Source organism: Tupaia chinensis, unplaced genomic scaffold, assembly GCF_000334495.1.
Source record: "Tupaia chinensis unplaced genomic scaffold, TupChi_1.0 Scaffold141305_1, whole genome shotgun sequence".
Classification (NCBI taxonomy): Eukaryota; Metazoa; Chordata; class Mammalia; order Scandentia; family Tupaiidae; genus Tupaia; species Tupaia belangeri.
In genome coordinates, this window is record NW_006201168.1 from 426,897 (window position 1) to 443,532 (window position 16,636).

General features: G+C 41.5%; 1 pseudogene; it reads left to right on the top strand.

Moving 5' to 3' along the window:
• The first annotated feature begins 5,130 nt into the window (after window positions 1–5,130).
• LOC106733215 (small nuclear ribonucleoprotein E pseudogene) lies at window positions 5,131–5,512 on the top strand (annotated as a pseudogene).
• Window positions 5,513–16,636: the final 11,124 nt, after the last annotated feature.

Genomic DNA, 16,636 nt, shown 5'->3' on the forward strand with positions numbered 1-16,636 from the left:
ACCAACTGATGACCCCCCATGAAACAGGGTAGGCCCTGAGATGTTTGGAAAATTGGGAGAGGGAAGGCATGCTATTTAAAAACCCTTTGGTTTGTGTAAAAACCTATTTTCAGGTATGTGGAGAGTTCTTTTAAGGTCTCAAATACTTCTTACAGTCAAAATGCATATATTTATTACTCATTTAATCCTCCCAGGACAAAGAGCATATGCATTTTTCCATGCTGTAGAAACTGAGGTTTAGATCAATTAAGTAGTTCTCATTTAGTAAACAGAGGCAGGATTTAAACTCTGGCCCACTGAACACAGAGGTCCACGTCCTTTCTGTCACACTAAGGCCTAAGGGAGGAACCAGAGTCAGTGTCTGACAGTACATGAGAGTTGGTGGACAGTCTGTACTTCATTAGAGGCTCCCCCCGCCTTTTTTTCTCTCTTTTACTACGTTATAAAACCTTGTAATGATTCCGTCTTCAGTGCAAGAGCAAGTTGGAATATTGTCTGTGAGTAAAATTATCTTACAAAAGTTGCTTCAAAAGAAGTTTGTGTAAGCCAGAACACATATTTGTACTTGAAACTATATTTTGAAAATTACTAATGTATATTTTATTTTGCTTTTATAAATATATAACCATTATAATTCCTCATGAACATCCATCCATCTGTCTGGAAGAGAAATTAGGGATACGATTGGTAATGCTATCCTCTAACATTCAAAAATAAAATCTTGAGACAAGAGAATACCTTTGTAACATATGTTATATCTCTGTCTTCAGGGAAAAATAAAAAGCATCTAAGGGACCATTAGATGGCATAGCGGTTACAGTGCTGGACGCCCACATGATCAAATGTGATTGAGTCTCAGACCTGGAGGTGCGTGTGTATGTGTATGTGTGTGTGTGTGTGTGTGCCCCAAATCCTGAGAGGTGAATGGAGAAGGGATGGCAACATGCCATCCCCCTCAGGGGGTGATTTCTTGCTGTCTCTCTGTCTCTCTGTCAAGCCCATCTCCCTATAGCAAAAATCTCTATCTAAAAAAGAAAGCATCTAGGCCCAGCTGGGGTGTAGGCCGTAGCATGATGCTGGCAGCCATGTTGGGGTGAGGGGGCTGCAGGTTCACTTCTGGAGTCTTCCTGAGCGCCTTGGGGAAGGATCATGGTGAGGAGGTTCTGTTAAGGTGCCTGCCTCTCTCTCTTAGGAAACAAATGAGAAGAGAAGAGAAGAGAAGAGAAGAGAAGAGAAGAGAAGAGAAGAGAAGAGAAGAGAAGAGAGAAGAGAGAAGAGATGAGAAGACAAAAGGAAAGACAATACCATACCATTTAAAAATCTTTCATCTCCCCTACTAGCCTATCAGCCATCAGGTATGACTAATTTTATGACTGAGAGGTCTGGAAAGGAAGGCTCACAGTATGGCTGCTTCCCTTTTGCACAGATAAAAAGAATTAATGCATCCTACAACTTGGATGCGCACAGTATCCTTTCATTTTCTTTATGATAGCGCATGTAAGTACACATGTGACAGAGAGGAGTACCTTTATGGGATAGTCACCTTCCTCCAGTCTTCTAGCCCACCAGATCCTGGGTACTCAGGTGCATACTCAGCATGTTTCAGGCTGACTGACCAGGGATTCGAACTCTGGTTGCTGTGTGGGATCCAGCTTCTCTAGAGCAGTGCATTACCGCTGAAGCAGAGTAAGCCACTTCCTTTCTTTTGCTCTTCAGCTGATCTAGCAGATTTGGTGATCTTCCCAGTGAACTTCCACTCACTAGCTCATAAAAAACTATTTTTTTTAAACATAAATGTCAACCCAATTGCTCCTTAGAAAATTATAATGGTGGGCTGGCCCCATAGCCAACTGGTTAAAGGAGCTAGGTCCTACATGGCCAGCCACAGTTTGAATTCTGGCCCTGGCAGCTTGAAAAAAAACTCTAGGTGCATGTGTGTGAGTGCCCTGAATCCTGACAGGATGAAGAAATGGGGGAGGATAAATTGCAGCATGACCACTTATTGGGGAGTGCTTTCTACATTTTGCTTCCTCCCTCTTTGACTGTTTGGCAATCACACATGTCCTCTGACAACAATTTTTTTTTTAATAATTTATTTTTAAAAAAACAGGGTCGTCTTGGGGTTGTTGGTCTCTGAGACCTGAAAGTTGGCAACTTCTTTGTGTCCGGAAGGCTGCTTCTGGTCACCATGCCACAAAGCAAATGTATTGAATTACATTGTAAATATTATGGATACCATTTGGATTACCATGAGAAAAAGAGAAAGAAGGAAAGTCCAGAGGCTCATGAACATTCAAAGGCAGCAAAAAGGATGATTGGTCTGAAGGCTAAGCTTTATCATAAACAGCGCCATGCTGAGGAAATGCAAATGAAAAAGGCTTACAAGATGCATGAAAAGAGAAACACCAAACAGAAGAATGATGAAGACTCCACAAGGAGCAGTACCTGCCTATCTGTTGGACAGAGAAGGACAGTCCCGAGCTAAAGTACTTTCCAACATGATTAAACAAAAACGGAAAGAGAAAGCAGGAAGATGGGAAGTCCCTCTATCCAAAGGTCGAGCCCAGGGAGAAACAGAAGTATTAAAATTTATTTGAACAGGAAAGAGAAAGAAGGCATGGAAGAGGATGGTTACAAAATTCTGCTTTGTTGGAGATGCTTTACTAGGAAACCACCTAAATATGAAAGATGCATTAGGCCAATGGGCTTCCTTTTCAAGAAGGCCCACGTGACACATCCTGAACTGAAAGCCACCTTTTGCCTGCCAATACTTGGTGTAAAGAAGAATTCCTCATTCCCACTATATACAACTCTGGGTGTCATCACCACAGATCCTGTCATTGAGGTGAACATGAGCAAGTTGGACCTTGTGACACAAGGAGGCAAGGTTATTTGGGAGAAATATGCCCAAGTTACCAACAATCCTGAAAATGATGGATGCATAAATGCTGTTTTACTGGTTTGAAAGCAGTTGCATACAAATAACTCCTTGTAATTTTTGATGATACACCATCTGGAAGACCATCATGACTGATGTTTCTGAATATAGCCGGTCTTACATGTCTGTAGTCATCAAAAGATTATTAAATTGTACAAGACATGAAAGTGGCCTGGTTTTACAAATAAAAACAAACAAACAAACAAACAAAAATAGGGCTGTCTTGGACCAGCAGTTGGCATAATGGCTATGTCGCTGGACTCTCATGTAGTCAACCGCGGTTCGAGTTCTGGACCTGGTGGCTTAAACTCATGCCAGGCACTTGTGCATGCGTGCCCAAGATCCCAAGAGGAGAATGGAGGAGAAGAGATTGTGGCGTGGCCATCTGCCCTGGAGAATGATTTCTCGCTTTCTGTCTCTCTGTCGCTCTCTTTCTGGTGAGCACACGTGCCCTATAGCAAAAACCTCTCTAAAAAAAAAGTTCCTTTGGGGCTAGCTGTGACATAGTGGTTAAGGCAACTGGATCTCATATGACCAACTGCGTAGTTTGAATCCAGGACCCAGTAGCTGGAAAAGCACACTGGGCACATGTGTGTGCATGCCCCAAATCAAGAGACTGTGGTATGACCAAGTCCATGGGGGCTGCTTTCTCTTCCATCCCTTCTCCAGCATGCACATACACCCTGTGGCAAATTTAAAAAACAAACAAAACATTATTTTATACTATTTTTTTTCCTATCATGGACCTACAGTGTTTTAATTAAAGCAAAACCAAAACAAAATAATTATAAAATAAGATATTTACATGAATTCCCCAAAATACAATTCTGTGTAAAAATACATTTATATATTTTCAACTCTCAGTTGGATCCCTGATAATTACAGGCTAACTACAAAAATTTCTGTCAATGACTTTCAATACTATCTTTTATAAAGCCTTTAACACTGCCACCTTGTGGCAGCAAAAATCAAACTGTATAAACATTAAATATTGATATATATATATATATATATCATTCATGTGTTGCAAAATTCAGAAGTTTTCTTATAACCATAATGAGACAAAAGTCTTCCTCCAACCCTGTTCTTTAGAAACCTAGTTTTTCTCCATAGAGAAACCAGTTTTAATTTCATGAGTAAATATTCTTTCAGAGATGGGACCAGCAGTTAGCATAATGGCTAAGTTGTTGCACTCCCATATAGTCGACCGTGGTACAAGTCCCAGACCTGGTGGCTTAAACTCACACCAAGCGCCCAAGATCCCGAGAGGAGAATGGAGGAGAAGAGATTGTGGTGTGGCCATCCCCCTGGGGGGTGATTTCTTGCTTTCTGTCTCTCTGTTTCTCTTTCTGGCGAGCGCACATGCCCTATAGCAAAAACCTCTCAAAAAAAAAAATTCTTTCAGAAATATTTAAGTAAATGTGTATATATAATGTATATTATTTTAAGAAAATATTAAAACATTACCTATATATAATTATGTATTTTGATATTTGAATATTTTAATATTTTGGAGTTCTTTTTCTTTCTCTCTTTGTGTGGGTGTGTACTACAGAGCACGTGTGCTTGCCAGAGAGACAGAGATAGACACACAGAGAGAGAAGAACACCCCCATGGTGAATAGTTATGTTATGAACCCTTATCCTCTCTCCCTTTTTGCAGGATTTTGAACATGCATACACATGTACCCAGCATGTTTCTTTTTCCTTTCTTTTTTTAAATTGAAATTTATTTATTTACTTACTTACTTACTTAAATTTGACCAGAGAGGGACAGAGTGAAAAAAAGAGAGACAGGGAAAGTGAGAAAGCAAACCGCTAGGTGTGGGACTTGAACTGCAGTTGGCCACGGGGAAGTCCAGCGCCCCCAGCATGATTCTTAAGCCATCAGGCTCAGGACTGGAACTGCACTGTCAGCCATGTGGGATCTGTCAGCCACGTGGGATCCTGTTGCTAACTACCATGAAGCAAGCAGAGATCTTTTTCTACACCAATATACACAAAGTTTTCCTTATTTCCTTACTTTTGGTTTTGGATTCCTCCAATAGGGCCTGACCATCTGCAATCCTTTTTCCTCCAATTAATTCTCGATCCTGGGCACATGTGTGCCCAGTGCATGAAGTAGCAGAGTCAGGACTTGAACCCTGGTTGGCCACGTGGGATCTAGCTTTCTTGTGCAGCATTAAACCGCTGCACCATGGGAGTTGGTCTTTCCTTATTTTTTAATGGGTATAAAACACTACATTGGCTTTCTGAGACAGCATGTGGGTTGGGATGGCCTTTGTGAGATTGCACCATGGCGTACCGAGGCCAGGGCCAGAAAGTGCAGAAGGTGATGGTGCGGCCCATCAATCTCATTTTCAGATACTTGCAGAACAGATCCCAGATTCAGGCGTGGCTCTATGAGCAAGTAAATATGTGGATAGAAGGCTGTATCACTGGTTTTGCTGAGTATATGAACCTTGTATTAAGATGATGCAGAGGAGATTCATTCTAAAACAAAGTCAAGAAAACAACTGCTTCAGATATGTTAAAAGGAGATAATATAACTCTGCTACAAAGTGTCTCTAACTAGAAATGATAAAGGAAGTGAGAACTTGCTGAGGAGACAGTAGTTTGTTCCCTTTGTGGAGAGTATAGTTCTAAACATTTGTTCATATTGTTTTGATTACTTTATGTTATTACTAGTTATTTTATGCACAAATGAGGCTGGTGTGATTTTCTAGCAGCCAGTTCTGGAACTCGAACCATGCAAAAAGCTATGTGGGAATCCAGTGCCTTAATCTCTATGCCACTGATGCGATGGCCCAAACTTTCTCTTCTTATAAGGATACCAGTAGGATGCGATTAGGGCCCATTCTTTGACCTCATTTAAACTTGATTACTTCTCTAAAGACTTTATCTCCAAATAAGCCACATTTCAAGGTACTAGCAGTTAGAACTTAAACATATACATTTTAGAGAGTCACAATTCAACCCCAAACTGAGCCATTTATATTTTATTTTTCCTTTTTCAAAGCTTATTTTATTTTTTCTGGGGGAGGATGAAGGGGAGGAAGGAGGGAGGGAGGGAGGGTGAGAAGGAGTGGGGAAGAAGAGAGCGAGAGAGAGCAAGAGAGAGAGAGAGAGAGAGAGAGAGAGAGAGAGGGGCATCCCCAACAGGGTCTTCATGTCACGATCCATCTCCACCCTCTCCCAGCTCAGAAAACAGGCTCAGTCTTGCATGTCTGGCATGTGCAGGGAGACTTCCAGGCGGAAACCTGGGACCATTCCACGTAGGTCCAGCATCAGAGCATTGTTACTGCTTTGCCACTGATGCTGGCCCTGCACAAGGAGACTTCAAAAAGTTCATGAGAAAAAAAAATGGAAGTACAAGTTTATTTTGGTGCAAAAAAAATTCATGCATAATTTTTTCATAATATGCATTTTCCATGAACCCTTTGAAGACTCCCCATATTGTCTTAAACTGTTCATATAGTTACCCATTTTCCATTGGACCTTTTCATATGTTAGAAAAATTGGCCCTTTGTCTAGGATTAGAAATATTTTTTCTCAGTTTTCTTTCCACTTTGCTTATGAACATTTTCCTACACAGAAATATTTTATAGTTTATGTAAATCTATCGATTCTCATTTATGGCTTTTGAAGTTTTGTATATACTCGGAAATAACTTCCCCACTTTGCTCTTGTAATAATTCCATGGCTTTTCACTAGCACTTTTTTTTTTTTTTTTTGAGAGATTTTCACTGTAGGGCGCGTGCGCTCGCCAGACAGACAGAGACATAGAGACAGAAAGTGAGAAATCACCCCCCAGGGGGGATGGTCACGCCGCAATCCCTTCTCCTCCATTCTCCTCTCGGGATCTTGGGCACGCACGCACACGCGCCCGGCGTGAGTTTTAAGCCACCGGGTCCGGGACCCGAACTGCGGTCGACTATGTGGGAGTCCAGCGACATAGCCATTACACTAACTGCTGGTTCCCTCACTAGCACTTTTTTTAAAATTATTTTTTAAAGACTTATTTAGGGGCTGGCAGGTGGTGTGGTGGTTAAGGGTGTTGGACTCCCACATGGGCAACCCTGGTTCAAGTCCCAGACCTGGCGACTTGCTTTCTCACTCTCTCTCTCTCATTCTGTTCCTCTCTGGTCAAATTTAAAAAGAAATAAAAGTTAAATAAAAATACTTCTTTAAAAATAAATGTCAAAAATCAAATTAAAAAATATTTATTTTTAATTATATTTACTATCATTATTCTTCAATTTTGACCAAAGAGAGACAGGCAGAGAGAAAGGGAGAGTGAGAAAGCAAGCCGCCAGGTCTGGGACTTGAACCGTGGTCAGCCATGTGGGAGTCCAGCACCTCAACCACCACACCACCTGCTGGCCCCTCCACTAGCACTTTTATATTATAGTATTACTTATTTTTGCTTTTACTCATTTGGGCTTTTTCCTGATATGAGGTATGAAGCCAGTTTCCTTTCTTGGTGGCTATTCAGTTTTCTATTACTTTGTTAAATAACTTGTCTTCTTTCTGCTACTTGAGATGCTATTTTTAATGTATATATGTAAGTTCCTATATATGTTTGGGCTTATTTTTGAATTTTTTCAAAAATTATGGGGACCAGCGGGTGGCATATTGGTTAAAGGTGCTGGACTCCAACATGGCTGACAGCCTGGACCTGGTGGCTTGCTTTCTCACTTTCCCTCTCTGATCAAACTGGAAAGTAATAATAATAAATGATGTTAAATAAAAAATAATTCTTAAAATATTTGACTCTAGTGAACCACTTAATGAACTAACTCTACACTATTTTAATGATCAAGAATTTGCATATTAAAATTTGACAGAGCTAGTCTCCCTTTTTGGAATTTTCATGAATATTCCTGTTTATATTTTTTCTTTTAGTTTTTTCCTTTCTTTTTCTCTATACAGTGTGTGTGCTCACTGGAGAGAGACAGAGAGAATGAGAGAGAGAGAGAAAAGGTGAGAAATCACTACCCAGGGGGTATCCACACCACAATCACTTCTCCCCTCGGGATTCTGACACAGATGCATATATGCCTGCATGTTCTTCCAGTTTCTGGGTCTGGGACTCAAACTGAAAAGTTGACAATGTGGGATCCAGCAGCCTTAACTACCACACCATTGGCTAGCCCATGTATTTTCTTTTAAAAGACCAACTTCAGAGAATTGACATATTTATAACTTTTTAAAAGTAATTAATTCATTAATTCATTAATTCATTCATTTCAGTTTAACTAGGGAGAGACAGAGAGAAAGTGAGAAAGCAAGCCACCAGATCTGGGACTCGAACTGTAGTTGGCCATGTGGGAGTGTCCAGTGCTTTAATTACTATGCCACCTGCTGGTCCCTAGACATATCTGTACCTTATATGAGAAAATTATATAACTTTTAACTAAAAACCTCCATTTGTGTTCAATAGTAGCATTTTTAAGAACTTGAGATATGTACATCACCTTTTTTTTGGGGGGGGAGATTTTTGCTATAGGGCACGTGCGCTCACCAGACAGAGACAGAAAGAGAGAAATCACCCCCCAAGGGTCATGGCCACGCCACAATCCTTTCTCTTCCATTCTCCTCTCAGGATCTTGGGCCTGCACACACATGTGCCCGGCGTGAGTTTTAAGCCACCAGGTCTGGGATGCAAACCTTGGTCAACTACGTGGGAGTCCAGCGACATAGCCATTACACTAACTGCTGGTCCCGTACATCACCCTTTTTAACGTACAGGTCTATGAATTTTGATAAAAAGTTATCTATCACCACCACAGTCCAGATATAGCACTTCTCCACCTACCCCCCAATTTCCCAAACGCTTTTACGGTCCATCCCTCTCCTTCTAAGTCTATGGGAACCACAGTGTGTTCTACCCTTACACGTTTACCTAATTCAGATTGTCATATAAATGGAATCGTATCATATGAAATCTTGAAATCTGGCTTCTTTCATTTAGCATAATGCACTTGAAATTCATCCATTTCGTATCAGTTTCTTTCTGGGGAATAATCCATTATATTGATGTACCAGTTTATTCACCAACTGAAAGAATTTTAAGTTGTTTCTAGTCTGAGGTGATTATGAATATTGTAACTATAGATATTCACGTAAAGATTTTTTTGCTGTGGACAAAGACTTGATTTCACCGGAGCAAATATCTACGAGTGGAAGTGGTCATTGCAGGGTAAGGTGCCTGCTTAACTTTGTAAGAAACTAGAAACTATTTTCCAAAGAGACTGGACTATTTTGCATCCCTACCAGGAAAGTGAGTTTCAGTTGCTCTGCATCTTTGTCAGGATTTGATATTGTCAACTGTTAACATTTTAGTTGTTTCTAATATAGGTGTGTAGTGGTATCTTTTTATAAAAAATAATTTTAAAATTTAATTTTATTTATTCATTTGTTTATTTCAATTTGACCAGAGAGGGAGGAAGGGAGGAGGGGGGAGAGAGAGAAAGACACACACACACAAAGTGAGAAAGCAAGCAGCCAGGTCTGAGACTCAAACCGCAGTAACCATGTGGGAATCCAGCATCTTTAACCGTCATCCCACCTGCCAGCTCCAGTGGTATCCTCTTAAAAATTAAAAAAACAGGGAACCAGCAGTTAGCGTAATGGCTATGTCGCTGGACTCCCACATAGTCGGCCACGGTTCGCGTCTCGGACCCGGTGGCTTAAAGCTCACGCCGGGCGCGTGTGCGTGTGTGCCCAAGATCCTGAGAGGAGAATGGAAGAGAAGGGATTGCGGCGAGGCTATCCCCCCTGGGGGGTGATTTCTTGCTTTCTGTCTCTATGTCTCTCTCTGTCTGGCTGGCAAGTGCATGTGCCCTATAGCGAAAACCTCTCAAAAAAAAAAAAAATTAAAAAACAAAAACCAACTTGTCAGAGGGTGTGCCAGCTGGTGGTGTGGTGTTAGGGCAGCTGCATCTCATAAGACTGACTATCCAGCTTGAGTTCCAGACTCAGTGGCATGAAGAATATGCCAGATCTGTGTGCATGCATGCCCAAAATCCAGACAGGAGGAGAAGGGACTGTCACATGCTCATCACCCTCTGGGAGTGTTTTCTCACTTTTCTCCCCCTCAGTCTCTAGTGAGTGCATACACCCTATAGTAAACAAAACTACTAAAAACAAATTTTGCCAGTAAGTATGTGCCCTCGCAGGAGAGGGGGAGAAAGTACTTCCCAATGAGGTGTTTTCTATTTCTCCATGCTGTCAGGATTTGGGGTACACGTGCACACACATACTTGGCATATTTTTCAAGTTGCCAGGGCTGAGATTCAAACTGCACAGTTGACCATGAGGTCAGCCTGTTATCTGTTTTACTTTGCATTTCTGTCATAACTGATGGTGTCGAGCAAATTTTATTTACCATCCATGTATCTTTCATGAAGTGTCTAAATTTTAGCTCGTTTACAATTGGGTTGTTTTCTGAGTTTTCAAATGGAGATTACACTGATTTTCTCCCAACACCATCACACTGGGGACCAAATTCCAAAACATAAAGCTCTGAGTGACAAGTCATTAGCTAAACCTAACGCGTATCTCTACACGGTAACACACACACTTACCTTGCCGTGGAAGTGGCTTGATGAGGCTGCTCTGGAGCAGTGGCCGTGTTAAGGCAGCATGGCTGGAAAGCACAATAGGAGCTGGTCCCTGGGGACCACTGGGTCCCAGGATAAATACAATGGACCACTGGAATCCAAGAGTATCTTCCTGCCACTATCATTTTGTGGTGTCACAAAATGCTCCAGTGCTCTTGACTGACAATACTTCACATTGTGTCATCCGTAAAAAAAAAAAAAAAAAAAAGAAAAAAAAAAGAAAAAAGGTCACATGGTTCAGATGCAGTGTCACAAAGCAGGGCCAAGTGTGGGTTTACAGAGGCGGGACAACTGATGAAGAACACATCCCTAAGTATTTTCTAGGCCATCCCCTCTTTCCTCTTATGTTTTCTCCTATTTAGGATCGCCTTATCTCATGTCCCATCGCGTTGAAAACCTCCTAATCAGTCTTCCTGTATCTATGTTTGTCTCCCTGAAACCCATCAACAGAGTTAACAAAGTAATGTATTTAGAAGTCTGAACTTTATGGTATTCTCACACTTAAGTCCTGCCTCCTAAACGAAGCATATCATGTTGCTCAGTTTCCTCCTCCCCATTACCTGCTATGAACTTCTATAAAAATGATTTTGGCCCTTTCCTGACATAGCTCACAGAGGCAGGCCCTTGTCCTCTCTGCCTGACCAGCTCCTGAGTCAGTCTGGAGGTCCTCCCATCTCTTCCGCAAGTCTGGGGTAAGCACTCATCATCTTTCCTCCCACATATCCCATTTATTCATCCATTTAAAAAGTACTTGTGTTCAGTTCCGGGCAATGTGCTGATTCGTGCTATAGTCTAATAATGAATTTTAACTGTGAACTTCAATGTGTACTAAAAAAGAAATGAATTCTAGAAGAATTTTTAATAAAATAACTTTATTAAAAGAGAAGCTAAATGCAGTACAGTTAAAACAGAGAAGAGTGCACGAGAGGTGGTTGGAGAAGTAGACAGGGGCCAGGAAATGAAAGGCCGTGTTAATGCTTTTACCTTAAATTATGGACATTTGAACACTAATTTGATACTTGCATATAGAATTGTTAACTTTTAAAAGAGGTGATGATATACTGCAACTATTCTAATTTTTTTTTTAAAGGCTTTTGCCATAGGGCATGAGCGCATGCCACAGACAGACGGACAGATAGTGTGAAGGAAAGTGAGAAATCACCCCTCAGGGGGACAGACACATCTCAATTCCTTCTCTTCCATTCTCCTCCCATGATTTTGGACATGCACGCACTCAACCAGTGTGATTTTCAAGCCACTGGGTCTGTCAGCCATGTCAGGGTCCAAAGTCATAACCACTATGTCACCTGCTGGCCACAACAATTTTAACTGAGATACGTACATAATAAAATGCCTAAGATTTGCTTCATAATAATACAAGGGAGACAAGAACTGCAGGTAAATCCAAGAAGAAAGTCCAAAGATGATAGTGGAAATGACAATGGAAACTGAGTCACATGTATAACATTATTCTATTTTGCACATGCTTGACCTGTCCAGTAATTTAATAAAGAGCAAAAAAAGATGTTGGTCGTTTTTCCTAAGGGAAGAGTAAGGATGCTGGCACACTTAGATTTTAGAAAAATCACTCTGGCTTCATAGGAGAGGTCAGCTTGGAGGGAGGCCAGAGTGGCTGTGGATCATCTCCATGGATTTTTATAATAGTTCAGTAAAAAAAGATGATGGTTGCAATAGGGAGGTAAACGTGGACATAAGTGAACGGATGCACTTTAGGGTAACGGAAAGTGACACTGAGACAGAGACTAGCACAAGAGGACCATGCTCAGGGGCAGGAGAGGAAAGCCATGGGTTCTACCTCAGACACCTAAGTGGAGATCTCAAGGAGGCAGTATGAAGATTTCAGAGCAAGTCTACACTTGAGATCAGTGGCATGTCATAGACGGTCACTACAGTGTGGTCTTTTATCTTCAAATTGAATAAGGGACCTTGTGGTGAGGTGAATCCTGGGCTGAGATTTAAAACTCAAACACTTGGTGGCCAGCAGGAAGTGTGGGAGTTGGGGCACTGGACTCCCACATGGTTGAGTCCTGGACCTGGCTGCTTGCTTTCTCACTTTCCCTCCTTTCTTTCTCTCTGGTCAAGTTAAATAATAATAATAATAATAAACAAAAGCAAAACCTCAAACATTTAATGCCTAGGGAGAAAGATGTGCTAAGAAAGGAAAAAAAAAATGTTGGGGAGGGAAGGAGGTAGCAGTGGTCAGCGAAGGGGAAGAACGAAGTGGTAGTGTGAAAAATCAAAGTAGCAGGGCCAAGTGTCTGAGTTGGAGACAAAAATTGCCCACCTAATGATACACTGGCAATGGTGATTTTTCAAGGGCTTTATGAAGAATGAGGGCAAATGAAATTGGTACGGGAATGGGATTTGAAAAATTAGAGAGGGTAAGTAAACTTAAGCAGCAAAGGGAGAAGGGGAGGGACAGAGGGGCAGGTACCCCCAACAGTGCACTCCCACCATTGTTCACCTTTGGCCTCAGTCAGCCCAAGATTACTGGTGTGTGCACACCTGGCATATCCAGGGATACAAACCTGAGCCCCACCCATGTGGGTCCAGCTACCACTGACTGGCCCCAGGAAAACTTGTAAGAACTTTGATTGTGATGGGAAGAACCACCAAGCAGTTTAAGGGATGGGGGATCACACTGAAGGGGGACAGCTGGAACGTAACAGGGATAAGAGTCACAATTCATAGTGGGTGAGTCCTGAGCAGCAGCAGATAGCATTCAAGACAACGCACTGCATTGCCTGTGTTGGGGGGTGGGGGCTGTAATACTGCTTCTAGTGGGACGGGCAGCGGATGACCACCTAAGTGGGTTCCTAAAGTGGAAGTGAGCTCAGGGGGGTCTTTTCATGTAGTTTCTTTTTGCCACCTCCTCCCAAGGAAATAGAAAAGGTGGGGAAGCAAGGAGTGAGAGGCTTGAAAAATACAGAAGTCTGGCATTTTGAAGGAGAGTATGAAGTTGGAGACAATCTACAATTTTGGGGGAGCTTATCTTCAGAGAGGATGGTGGGGGAGGGAAGGAGAGAGGTACCCTGGACAGGATCCAAACCAGGGCCTCCCATACAGCTCCAGCAGCTTATAGAAGCACTCCCTGCATGCACACCACAGCCAGACCCTAAGTCTAAGTATTCTGTGCGCGCCATGGAATGCTCTGTGCTGTCCCAGAGCAGTGGGTTTACCTGAGGTATGGCGATCGCCTCCTACTGTGCTGTCACTGCTTTTCCGTCATCCATTTATGACAACGTCTCTCCACACAAACTAAACGGAGAGCAGGGATGCCTTTTCACTGGCTTTGCTTTTCAATGCCTAGCATAGTGTGGGTTCTCATATACCTGTCAAATGTAAAAATGAATAAAGGTGCTTGCTTTTACTCACAGCAAGCTTTAAATTTCCCCAAAATGCCGTGAGTGTCTTTATCTACCTAGGATTATTCTATGTGCTTTTAAAAACTCATTCATTTAAGCCATACAATAACCCACTGAAGTAGGTAGTGTTACTCCTTTCCACCTTTTACATGAAGCAGCAGAGGTAGAGATAAAAATAACTTCATAAGGCCTCATAAGAGCTAAGTGGCAGAGATAAAATTTGAAATCAGCTAATCTATCAAAGGAGTCACTATATGAATCTGTACCTAAGATTTCGGAAACAATAATAGTCAAAGAATGGGTAAACATCACAGTGATCACCAGACTTGCATAGAATGACAATGGGATTAGATAAAACTGAGGGTGCTCCTTGTACTATTTCCAGCAACTAAAAATTTGTATAATCACAATTCTAGCAGCAGTAAGCTTATGTAGTTATGTGATTATTTTAATCAAGGAACACTGTGGGGCCAGCAGGTGGCATGGTGGTTAAGGTGCTGAATACTCACACCCACATGGCTGACCATGGTTTGAGTCCAGCTGACCAGTGGCTTGCTTTCTCACTTGACCTCTCTCTCTCTCTGGTCGAGTTAAAATAAATGAATAAAAATGAAATAAATAATTTTTAAAAATCAAGGAACACCGTGACACCAACAAATCATAGCATTCTAATAATTTCATACTATAGCTGACTGACAAAAACAGCAATCACTTACCTTTATAGTTTGGATGCTTTCTTTGTACAAACATACATTATTGTAATGTAACGTTTCAAAAAATGAATTGTCAATAGTATCAGAAGACATCAGGTTACCTCTGCTTCACAGTATGTAAAATTAGTATTTGAAATACATGAGGATCCCTTTCAAATATCCTATAGATGTCAGATATCTGTATCTGACATTGGGCAAAATTATCAAAATGAAGAAAAAGAAAAAAAGAAATGAGCATTCATCTGGTAAGGGATAAAAGAGCTTTTCTTCCTGTAGACAGTTTTTCTAAAGCTCAGATACAATAAGACAAATTTAAAAATTCCAAATTGAAGAGAGATTTTAGAGGCAGTCACTACAATCAGTTCATCTGAGAAATGGCATCGTTATCACAAATGTTTATTGAGTGCCCTTAGAACTCATGGCACCTTCACGGTATACACAGAGCTTTGCTTATGTACTGACCTTGCCCTTAAGGAGCTTACAATCTAGTGGAAAGAGACGGGAAACGCAGATGTGATAAGCAAAGAATGAACAGACACTACAGTCTGAAAAATTATCATAAATGTAAAACACATACTGCAAAATGAAGATTAATAGGGATGCCAAAGATCGTAGATAGTCCTGAATAAGCTCCTGACTACCTGAAGGAGCCGGCTACCTAGAGGATTCAAGGGACGCAGAGTGGAGCTGAGAATACCAGGAGCAAACATTCCTATCTGTTGCCTTTCTTCACTGCCTGCAGCTGGGGGGAACGGCAAAATGAGGAACTTGGGGACAGATAAAATGGAGAAATAGAAATGTTTCTCTTTAGCACCTCCAATTACAGGTGACTTAGGCTGGAACAAAGTTACTATTCAGGTAACTTTAACAGCTGTCCTAGACAATTCTAAACTAATTCAAATGAAAAAAAAAGTAAAAAGCCAATTTCTCTGCACTACTTCTATATACAAGCATAACTTAATCTTACTTGTTAACTAGGAAAGAATGATCAGAACTGCCACTAGCTGAAGACCACTGGACTGGAAATAGTAGTACACACACGGCAGAACTGCTAGTTAACACTGGTGGTACTGGGAGCTACCAGATTGTGGTAGAACCTGTTTATGGAGGCAGTGCACTGGCAAGTACAAAGGGAAACAGTTGGAGGTAGAAGTACCCAGAATAGGTGGGCTGGCTCTGCAGCCTAGTGGTTAAGGCAGCCAGATCCCTCCCATTTGGCTGACTGCATGGCTTGAGGCCTGGGCCCGGCAGCTTGAGAAATACGCTACACAGTGTGTGGTTGCCAGAACCCTCAAACAAGATGGAGAAGGGACTGTGGCGTGGCCACTTCTCACTGGGGATTGGGGGGTGGAGGGTGGATTCCTTCTCTGCCTAGCTCTCTGCCAACCCCAAGTGCAAAAAATAAAAGCAGAATACTCAGACTAGGTGATAGGTAAGTTCTACATAAATGAGTTAACAGGACAACTCCTAGAAAACAAATATGCCACGGGAGAGAGAATAGGTTGTCTAGACAGGCACTCCCTATACAATTTTAAACGAAACAATTTTTTTAAAGATAAATAACCTCTTCTGCCAAGTCTAAGAGTTGGGTATTATCACTGCATCAAAAAAAAGAATGTAACAGTAACGATTTATGAAGGATGGGGAGGGTGGCTCACAGAGCTTAAAAATCAAGAGGAAGCGGGACGGGAAGACACTGTATCTGGAAGGCAGGTGTGTGGGGGGGACTGAGAGTACCACAAAATTCATGTAGATTTAATCAGGTTATCGGAAAATTTTAAGTTGTTTTAGAGTAAAAACAGGTTGAAGGAAACCTTGGATAAAATTAGAAGTTTACAGTCAACCTGTCAGCTACACAGATCAGACGTAAAAAATGGTTAGGGAACGTAGGACTTGTGACTGAATGATAACAGGAAGAAAAATCTTAAAGGACTGATAGCCTAGAAAAGCTAAGTAACCTGGAGTAGGCAGCATA